Source organism: Papaver somniferum, unplaced genomic scaffold (genome assembly GCF_003573695.1).
Source record: "Papaver somniferum cultivar HN1 unplaced genomic scaffold, ASM357369v1 unplaced-scaffold_21, whole genome shotgun sequence".
NCBI classification, from domain to species: Eukaryota; Viridiplantae; Streptophyta; class Magnoliopsida; order Ranunculales; family Papaveraceae; genus Papaver; species Papaver somniferum.
The window spans coordinates 6,147,945-6,159,158 of NW_020631041.1; the positions used below are offsets into that span (position 1 = coordinate 6,147,945).

General features: G+C 32.9%; 2 long non-coding RNA genes across 13 annotated transcripts; both read left to right on the plus strand.

Moving 5' to 3' along the window:
- Positions 1-3,727: 3,727 nt before the first annotated feature.
- Positions 3,728-7,398, plus strand: LOC113340120. Of its 12 annotated transcripts, none has more exons than XR_003355349.1 (7): positions 3,728-4,251; positions 4,345-4,422; positions 4,531-4,608; positions 4,747-4,806; positions 4,996-6,527; positions 6,626-6,702; positions 6,991-7,398. It is a non-coding gene; the product is annotated as an uncharacterized LOC113340120 (long non-coding RNA). The 12 variants fall into 12 exon arrangements; XR_003355348.1 differs by having other exon boundaries at positions 4,996-6,286; positions 6,499-6,527; positions 6,626-7,398; XR_003355342.1 differs by having other exon boundaries at positions 4,996-6,822.
- Positions 7,399-8,233: 835 nt separating this feature from the next.
- Positions 8,234-10,215, plus strand: LOC113339430. The gene is made up of 3 exons (XR_003355083.1): positions 8,234-8,417; positions 9,325-9,396; positions 9,838-10,215. It is a non-coding gene; the product is annotated as an uncharacterized LOC113339430 (long non-coding RNA).
- Positions 10,216-11,214: the final 999 nt, after the last annotated feature.

Genomic DNA, 11,214 nt, shown 5'->3' on the forward strand with positions numbered 1-11,214 from the left:
TTCATTTAAATAGTATCAAACTTTACATGTCTTTTTGACCCAGGAATTATCATTATTGGATTAATTGACCAATATTGTGTAATTTTAAAAGATTAATTGAGTACCCTTTAGCTATTTTATATTTTTGGGAAATTACCAAAGATTTGTTGATCAACTCGTCAAACCCTACAAGCAACTTAACCTATCGGATAATCGGAGGATGGGGATTGCTCGCAAGACCTTCCCTGTACGAAGGTAAAAACAACGGAATCTACTAGGCAGTTGGTCAGATCGGTACTGCTCGTATATGAACAGTTGCTGGAGCCTAATTCCCTTATTAAAAACGGACATATCCCAGGTTAAATAAGTTTAGAAAATTGTGATTATGATGAAACGGGCAGATTACTTCCCTCTGTGACATTATATTCTTATTGAAGAAGACAAATCTCAATGGCAGAATTTTATTTCTAAACCCATTTTTCAAATATCAGTTTCCTCTGTGAAACAAGATATATGCAATTTTTTATTATTCTCATCTTTGATGTATTTGGTAATCATGTATTCAATTTTTTACAATATTAATGAAATCAAGATGTTTCCTTCAAAAAAACAAAGTTTAGAAAAAAGTACCAAATGTATAGTAGTTACAAAAAGACGTGGTAATTGACTCCTTGATCAAAGAGTCAAAGAGTGGACAGGATTGGCCGAAAAGGATCATCTCACGGTTATTATCGTATGGATTTCGTTTGACTTGGACGGCTGGGAATGATAGGGGCCACACTTATTTAAAACGATGGGAAAAAAAAAGCAAACAAAACGATATCTACCACAAAACGAGATTTACCATATATAGATTATTTCTACATATTAAGCTCTAAAAAACCAAGGTGATACTCTTTGAGTTACAAAAACACTCGTCATATTATTTGGCCTTAATAAAAACCATTTGAAGAAAAAATGGCACAAAAATCCCATTTCATCCAATTATATGTAAATTTAGTTTTTAGGATCATTCAAAAATCCAGAACTGACCTTCCGTGTATATTCGGTCGATTTCAAAGGAAAGTTTGACGGAATTTAATTGAAAACATATCAAAAACAAATCTTCTCCCTGTTTCTTCGTGTTTTCTTAGGGTTTCATCTCCTGCCGATTTTTGAATTCAGATCGATTTCTTAGTTTTTAATCATCTCCTGCTAAATCAGATTAAAAAAAAATTCTGAATCTCCATGTTATTATTCTCTTCGTGTTTTTAGATTTCGATTTCATCATTCAGAGAAGAGAAGTTAATTCATGATAAATTTCATGCCGATTTTCTTTTAGTTTAATTTATGAATAGAACTGAAGTTACAGTTTCACTTTATTCTAGATCTGTTTTTAATTCAGTTTATATCTCGGCTTTATTATCAGTTGAAATTGCATCAATTGAAGTTATTTCGACTATAATTCATTGAATTTCAGTTTTCAAATTTCATTTTGATATTTGTTTTGACTGGGTTTTTTCATTTATTTTCTTGTGTACATCTTTTTACAGTTAAACATGTTCATTATGTTAATTTTTATAGGTGTATTATGTTTGTTTCATTTGAGATTAAGTTTGTCAGAGTTTTGCAGGCTTTGATAATTTGCTGGAACCAAAACACGTTTCATCGTATTATGTTGGAACTAAAATAGGTTTAATCATATTACATATGTTTTCATCTGGAATATATGTTGGGACCATTTTTGGTTTCATCATTTTTTATTGTTTTTTTCCATGGATTCATCTGCACTATGTTGGAATTTTTTCATTTGAAAGCAATCAGACATTTGAATCAATTCTACAAGACAAAGTAAATTTGACAATTGAAACCATGCATAAGAAATTGAAATGTGTTATAAACTATTATAAGTATTTTGAATCGAAACATATAATGTTGCAAAATGATATTACATCTAGTTAACAAGTATTGCAACTAGTTTATTCATATTGTTGTAACTTATCCTTTGTATCATATTTTTCCAGCAGTTCTTAATATTCTCTAGAAATCCCATTGCTACCAGCGGTTTTAAGCTTTTCGATCAAAGTTCTTGTCCATCGGTATTTGGCTTTATAAGAGTTTTCTTCGGCACCAACATTTTCTTCACTTTGAGCAGGCACTCCATTGCTAGTACCAGCAATCTACTCATTTGCGATATGTTCTTTATTCACTGAACTTCCAGCACCGACATTCTCTACACTTCCAGCAACACACTTTTCATTTCCATCAGCAACCTGCAGTTCAGGATCAATGTACTCTTCAACATTAATATCATCTTCCCCTACGCGTTGGACAAAGAATTTTTTATGTTCACTGTACGGAAGCAACAATGATCCTTTATGGTGACTCACATTTATCTGCATAACACAAAAAAAAATTGGTTTTTAGTTAATTGTTTGATGTAACCAAGATCGGTTTCATCAAAAAAATTATAGACAAAAACATATGGAACCAAACGTTGTTCCAGCAAATATTAACAAAATTTTATCATTAAAAAGTGCAACTAATACAAAACATAGGGAACCAAACATTGCACCGATACGACTTTGTTTCTCTTTTTCTCCCTGTTGTTAAACCATATTAAAATCATAAGCACCAACAAAATGGTGAAACCAATAACTTAAAATGGTGAAACCAAACATATGGAACCAGACATTGTACAAATACGGCTCTGTTTCTCTTTTTCTCCCTATTGTCAAACCATATCTAAACCATAACCACCAACAAAATGATGAAACCCTAACCATAACTGAACAATTATGAAACCAATAACTTAAAATGGTGAAACCAAATCTGGTTACATCAATTAAACACGCCCAACAGAGAACACACCCAACAGAAATATGTAACCATAAGTGGAGATGGTGAAACCAAAATGGTTTCATCAACAAAATGAAGACAATATAACACACCAACAAAATTAAGACAATATAACACACCAACAGGAAATAGTCAAGCATGTGTAAACCACAAGTGGAAATGATGAAACCAAATCTGGTTTCATCAGAAAAATAAGAAATAAAACCCACCAACATAATTTTTTAAAATTGAACTGTTTCACATTCAATTGAAAAAAAAATGTAACCTAAGCCTAATTAATCTGGTAAAACTCTGATCGGTTTACCAGATTAAACCTAAACCTAACAAATGAAACCTAAACTAAACAAAAAACCCAAAAATCAAAAAAGATTAAACCTAATAATCTTTATTTCACATTCAATTGAAAAGAAATGAAGCATCAACCTAATTAATGGCTACTCTCATGTTGATTTCATCAAAAAAAGACCAAAAAAAATTAACATCATCAACACCGAAACCATAGAGTTAGTACGATTCTTACCTTTTAGAGTTTTTTTCATTGTTTCCTTTAACTTTTCATTTCTCTTTTTTCTCTTGTTTAATTTGCTTCTTCACCATTTTGTTGTTTGAGAGGATTTACGTCAGAAAATTGAGACGATTTAGGTCACAATTGGTTTCATTGGTTGAAGTATGTAATCATTGAAGAAGGGAAAATCGACAATCGGAGGATGATTTCGCTACCGATGAAAACAGGGATAATGGATTTCTTAGATCTGATATTTTTATTACGTTTGAGAGATCAATAAAGAGAACTAGAAGAAGATACGTGGTGGAACGTGAAATACGTGAGGGTATTTTAGCCAGTTGGGGAAATTTGGGGTTTATTTACACCAATTTTTTTGTTGGAGTTTTATTACTCGGATGGTGACAACTTTGGGGCTGTAACCCGCCCGTTATTATTTCTGGGCTCTGTTCTTTTAATCCTTTGAGAAACCTAGCCCTAATCTTTTTCTCCTGTTTTCTCTTTAACCTTGCGTCAATCACAAACTCTGTAAAGAAGTAGTTGTTTCGAAGAGGATTAATCTACAGCTGCTGCTAATGGGAATTGTCGAATCCAGAATCTGATGTATCTGATCGTAATAGTGTTGAGAAATCTGTTTACTTCTTCATCGAAATTTCAGATGAAACTGAAGAGGGAATCAGAGCGGAAATTGATATGGGTTTGTCGAGATAAGGGTTATTGAGAGCTGAGATTGATGATTAAGTCAAAATAAGTGAAAATTTTTAGAATCTAGGGTTTGGTTTTGGGAAGAGCAGCTGAGACTGTGTCTGACGGTAAGAATGGGAATGGGTTAATTGAAGATGGCGGTTTGAGAGTTCTTGGATGATGATAAGAGTTGGGTTGAGCTCGATCTGCAACCAGATGAAGAAATCAATCGAGATAAAATATTCCAGGTTCAAATATTTCTCTATTTTTTTTGCCTATAAATTTCAATTGAATTTCGATTTCAGAATTACTTATACATTCAAAAATCATGTATTTTATAGGTTTGTCGTAGTGAAGATACCATTATTATTATGCATCTTCGAAAGTTTTTGATGGTTATTGATGTCTAATAGACAAAGGTAATCTTCTCTGCAATTCAATTATGCAGCATACTACTCAATATCGACACATTATTATGCATAATGTTGACAATTCTGTAACATACTACTCAATTCTGTAACATGCAGGCAGAGTTGGCTAATTAGCAAGCCTATGGAGTAAATTTAACGAGATGGCGATGAGGTTATTGTTTATGATATGTTAAGGTAATAATACTACTTATCTTTTGGTATCACTCAATGGTGAAAATTCTCAAGGATTGTAGAAAGTTATTGTTTTGCTTGACAACACAGGTAAATACCTATTGTTCATATTATTTTTGTTCTTTGTTGTTGAATATTTAGGGGGTGATTTAAGAGTCGAAGTCGAATAAGAAAGGAGATGAAGAGGATTACCAGAAAAAGGTAAACATAAACATATTGAAATCCTATTATTTTATCGCTAGAGTTTTCTTTGTTTCTCTTGATTTTAATCGTTTTACATTGATGTTTTTCACATATTTTAGTTGTAATGTTATGGAATCAGTTCTATTACTTCACAGTCCCAAACTAAAATCTTAATCCTAAACCAGATATTCTTATTAAAATTTCCAGGTTAAACTTCCTCTACCACTCTGGATTCTCTCCTCTGAACCTCATACGAATCTTAATGATAATTCCAATGGAACTTCTTAATCGAAACCCTCGAATTCGAATTCGAGAGCCTACTAACTGCTTAAAACATACGGAAGGCGAGGTTACTGTCATTGAATTGGCAGCGAGAGAAAGTAATCTATAAAAGAGAAAATAAGTCAATGAAGAAACCCCTTAACCTTATTCTCTCTTTGATTCTAATCTAGGGTAAATTCTCAGGGGTAGTAAAGAAAGAATCAGGTCATTAGTAGAGGGCAATACAGAAACCATTAATCAAAAAGGGAAAATAAACTTGCTGCTACATTAATGTCTAGAAAGTAGATTTACATTGTCTAGAAAGAAACTGTTGATTGATTAATTATTAGGTGTAAGTTTTGCAAAAGGTACCTCAAGGAGCTTATCAGGTTACGAGTGATCCAACAGAAAGAGAAGCTTATGATGGGAATGTGAAGTATTGTATGTCTATGTACCTTAGGAGAATTTCCATTTGTATATAACTTAAAATATGAGTGGATATATCCATCATTTATAATTTAAAATGTGAAGTACTGTTGTGCATATATCTACCATTTATAAAAATTATGCATGTCCCAGTATTTGGATTGCGATGGAAAAGCGTTGAAACAGGTGCCATTTTATTATACCTGGATAACAGAGTTTTATCTCAATGCTGCTCATATTCTTCCCTTTAACAGTAATCAATGTTCCATCATTTACGCCTCCAATTTATCTTGCGTCCAAGCACAAATTGATCATTAGTATCAAACAGAGGTAATTTTCACTAATCTTCCCATGTTAGAATTTGCATTGAATGTTAAAAATATAATTTTGTTGGTTTTCTTCATATCCACTTCCCGTGTTAACTGTGACGTCATTTCAAATGGCAGTCAAAGAGAAATATTTACCATCTGCTATATAAATGTTAACCATATCTGGGGAGATAATAAAGTTTGATAACCACATCGGCATTTATGCCAGGAACTCCTAGGGTCTGCTCCATTTGATGTTTTAAAGGAAATGCAGGATAATTGGTATGCTATTGGATTGTAGTGACAAAAGTTGTCAGCGAAGATCTTTGTTTCTGTGTTTATCAATGTTTAAGTGGATGATGCAGATTTGGTAAAGCATCTTCGGCAGGCTAACTTTGTTTAGTCCCGGCTTGGGATAAGAGGACGACCTTCATTGACGTGTATTGTTAATTAATCTTCTTATTCAAAAGGGACAGGAAGTGGTATACCAGCAAGTTACCATGGTATGATGGTCCGGTCAGTTTAACACACATTCTGCAGTTTGGGTGGAGAAAATAATAATGTCTAGAAGTAGAAGTGTAGAACATGTCCATGTTGTGGGCGGTGATGATGTTCAGTAGTGGAAACATAATTTCTTCATGGCAATAGTCTAATCCAATTATTTTGCAATTTTACCCCGAAATCTTTGATTCAGAACCTTTTTGTTTCTTTGCAGGTGTACAAATTGAAACATGAAATGGACATGTAAGAATTACTATATGGGAATTTTCTCTTCGTTTTTCCTCTTCTTATACACTTACTTCCGTTCTCTCATATCTTTATCATTTCAAAACACCATGAAGTTTCTAAGCAGATCTTCATAGTTGTTAAAGATTTTATGGGGGCTAAAGACAATGGTGAATAGAAGTGGTGGAGGCGGGTAAAATTTTCTATTTATGTATCTAAGCTTTTCCCAATTTTCCTTTTTTATCATTGATCAGAACAGAAGGTAAATGCGAATTCAAGGTTCAAATTTTAACCCGGTGAATTTGGAATGATGGTACAAGTTTTGCATTTATTTTTGTATTAATTTCTGGGGTATGATGTATTTTTTTTAGGGCAATTTTTTTGTTAGGGTATTTTTGTTAAGGCATTACTTATCGTGGTCGTGTTTGTTTGATTCTGGAAGGCATCCTTTGTTAATATCAGTTTATCTTTTTCTTCCCAGTTTTGTCAAGTTATTTGGTGATACTGAATGGGTGAAAAATTACAATTTGAGGAGGCAGAGAAACGCAGGTTTAATCATCAACGGAGAATAATAAATCATCAATTTGTATGATGTTGCTTTACACCTGAAATATAAAGTTAGTATCATTTGAATTCAGTCGAGTGCGGCTACTGGAATCTGCAGTGAACCATGCATGCATAGTCATTTCATGTTAATGCAAATAATGATCGACATACATTATTTATTTTTTCGCTTCCATTTTGTAAATTTCATTTGAACTTTTTTCTATTATCGGGCGAGGTAATCAATGCAATTTTTTGTTATTCATTAAGAACTAAGGAGGATTATTGGGACGTGGTGTAACTGGATGTCGATCTTTTCATGAAATGTTTAGGATGACTCCGCCACTATGAAAATGCTTATAGTTATATATTGCCACATTAAAAGTTCAGTTGTTAAGAGTATCGCTGGTGAATTAAGAGTTTGTCCAAATATGGCCTGCATTTCTCTAATGGGATATATCTCAGTGTTGTCTTGCAAATAACCATTCGGCTATCAGTTTCCAAACTGATTCATCCGGATAGATGTCAATCTTTTTTTGGGTTATTTTAGTCAATACTGTTTCACATCATGTAGAATATCACATGACCTGTGATTTGGAATTGCAAAAAGCTGTTTAATAATTTCTAGAATATGCCCAAAAGACTTGGATGTGCCGAAAGCGCGACCAAATAATCATCGAAGTAGTTGGGTAGTCATAAGCAGAAGAAGATTATTACGACTGTAATTGATAAAAAAAAAAAGAAAAAAAAAAGGATTACCACTTCCTCCCTCGCACCAATTTTGGTAGAATATATCAACGTACATCTCAAAATTCTCATCTTTAAGTCTTTAACTGCTAAGTGATCGAAAACGGTAGTCAATAATTGGGATCGAACTAATATGGAAAATCAAGTTTCCGCAGCCAAGCAGCATGTTTTAATATTATGTAGCTGTGTGTACCCGGTGTAAAGTGTAAACAGGTCTATGCACACCGACAAAATTCTCATCCCACATTGTGTTGTCTTAATCAGCTTAAATGATGTTTATGGTCGTTGTATCTGGAGTTTATGGTCGTTGTCTCTGGATGAAGATTTGACTTGGACGGCCAAGAATGATAGGATGGGTCACGAGGAATGACTTTTATAGCTAGGTTTCGGTCCCAGAAGTTTTACCATATAAAAATCAGCTCCCAATCACACCTTAATTGTACTTTATTTATACACGAATTACCGAAAATGTCTACAAAAGGATTAACTATCTCTTTTCTCATTTAAAATCGGTGCTGATTTACTGGCACAAAGGATTGAGAAAGAAAGCAATGGGTGTTATGATAATAATTCTATTAGCTTTTGCCAGCAAATCACCGGGAGAAATTCAACTCCAAGGTAATATTTATGACAAATCACTGCTTAATGTTTAACGCGTTTTTCTTATTTCACAAATCTTGGGTTAGAGAATTAGGCTTCGGATTTGATCAAGACGTGTTCCTCTTTTATTTCCTCAGTTACTTGAAAGTTCTCTAACGACGAAGATATTGGCTTCTTTAGCTGCAAAACAAGTTATGAATTAGGTTTATGTTGATATTGAATGGATTTGCTTGGCAAGAGAGATTTTGTCAACAATAATTGATTTTTGTAATGAAGTTTTCTTTTCTTTATTTTGGTTTTTGATTGATTTAGTTTTTCATAAGAAAGAAAGAGGCTACGGGAGAAAAATATATGCACCTGATCCCAAATCAAGGTTTTGTTGATCCTTACACTTTTTTGATTTGTTTTTTTTTTTTTGTTTCTTTGTTTTTTTTTAATTAGCACTTTAATGGAAACCCTAATGTTGTTTTCACCATCATCAGGTCATTGAAGCAAAATATGAAAGAACCTCATATGATTTAACATGTTTTAAAAAAATGTGGTATGTTTATAAAAAAACCTAATTTATTTTGTAGAACTTTACATCCTGATTTAATTTTGGTGAGATGATCTGAAAATTTCTTAATTGAGATTCTGGGGTAATTATTCAATTTCGGAATTGTATGATTAATATACAAGACCCTATTCTAATCTTCACCTCCCTAATCTTAATTTAAGGCTTTTCCTCTTCCTGTACTCTTTCTGTCTCAATTCCAAATCCGAAGTATCACCTCCTGAAGTGGTTTGAATCTCAATTTGTATTTATTTTATTTTTGAAAATATATTTTGGTTATTCTTCTTTGTGGGTTTAGGGTTTTTGTTGATTGATGGGTTTCTCGTTGTGAATTTGATTCACTTAATCAAACCTTTATTCTATGGCTCGCAGGGATCGACCGATATGCGAGAAAAAATTAAGCTGACAATGAAGTCTTATACTCATGATCAGTGTATAATTAAGGTAAACTCCAAGCATTTTCTTGTTTAGGTTTAATTTCGAGTTCACGAAAATTAGTGTAGTTAACTTATTAGGTGACCCTCAAATTGGTGGTTTTTAATTCTGTCTAAAATCCATCCTTTGTTCGTATCTCCTATATTTTATGAAAGATTAGGTTAGAGAAAAAAATGTTCTTCCACTTGGCCTGGGTAGGATAGTGAAAGTTAATTAGGTAGTAGCTGCATACTGAAAGGTGCTAATTGTCAGTTGAACAACACCTTTTTTTTTTACCATCTAAAATACTGGTAAAACAGGCGCTATCTTTTTCCGATAAGCTTCTAACTCTTGACCTTGTAATTCCTGTTAAACGAAACTTTTACCGACAATATCATGTCTTCCAAGAATTTAAGTGTTCTTTTTCTCGATCGTATGTCATGAACTGACACCTTTTTTTGGACTTGAAAGGAACACTGCTAAGAGGAGAATTGTTGTAAGAGAGCAGGGATGCATTGAAGACCAACCACGTATTCCTCCTGATTGGATAGACACAAAGTATGTTTAACTATAAAAGGTTACAGTCTCTTCAAGCAGATGTGAAGATGGTGTTGTTCTTTAACTATAAAAGATTAAAGTCTTTTCTTCTCTGATTACAGAGTTCAATTTGATAATGTACGAAATTAAAATCGGATAACATTACATGTTCATGAATTACTAATATCTTATACGATTTGACAAGGTAATCATTGGATAATCCCTGAGACGTGGAACTGATGCAATTGAGAAACATCAGTTTTTGGAGTTCATGCTCTAATTAATTGGGTAATCCATTTTATATTTTTCATTGTTGCTTAATTGTTCTTATGATGTTCATATATGCTCTCTCATCATGATAATAGTAGTTTTGGTGGTGATATTAGTCGTGTAATCATGGAATTCTTCGATTTATAGGCTGATAAAGATTGATACATTGAGTGTACGATTAACCTCCTTCTTCAATTTGTACATTTTATTTTTGAGGCCTTTGTATCTATATGGGAGAAATAAGATTATTAGACCATATCAGAAATTTTTGTGGAAGGTTGATGGGTTTTGATTGCTAATTGTGCTATTCCATTTCTAAATTTGTATACTTTGGGCGCGTATAGGTCAATTTTTATTACTTTTGGTCGGGGATTTGTTAAGAATCCTTTAACAATTTTTTTTTCCAACAAAGGAAGCTAGGTCTTATATAGACTGAAACCTAATAATGGGGTTTAATAATCATATATCTTATTGTTGACACATGGCATTTCATGTTAAGATCTCAAAAGAAGGTTGATCAATCACTGACAGATATGTGGTCCTAATCACCGAAAAGAAAGCTTATTTATCTCGGCTTCTTAAGGTGACCCTTTTCTTCTTTTAGGTTTTTTTATTCTGTCAGTTGGTGCTTAGATCCTTTCTTGGATTCTTACCCCCTATGTTATTCTGCTTTGGCCATTCAATTTTGTAAAGGACACTCCCCATATTATACAATTTTGTACATGATAACCCCTGCATTATTCAGTCAGTCGTTAGCAACCACGTTGCCGATACATCATGAAAACAACAACTTCTTTTGGTAGCAAGGAAATTGAAATTTTGTTGGTTTTTTTATATAATCAAATAGATTATTTTGATGATTTTAATTGTGTATGCATTGTATAGAATGCACATAGAGAAAGTTGGCTAAGAGATCGAATTTCCAGAGAGCTCTTTTTATTTTCAGAGAGAGTGAGACAAGCATATCACTGAAATACTCTTTGTTTTGAATGTCAAAGCGTATATGTTTATCTTTCACGTTCTAATAATATTTTCTATTGA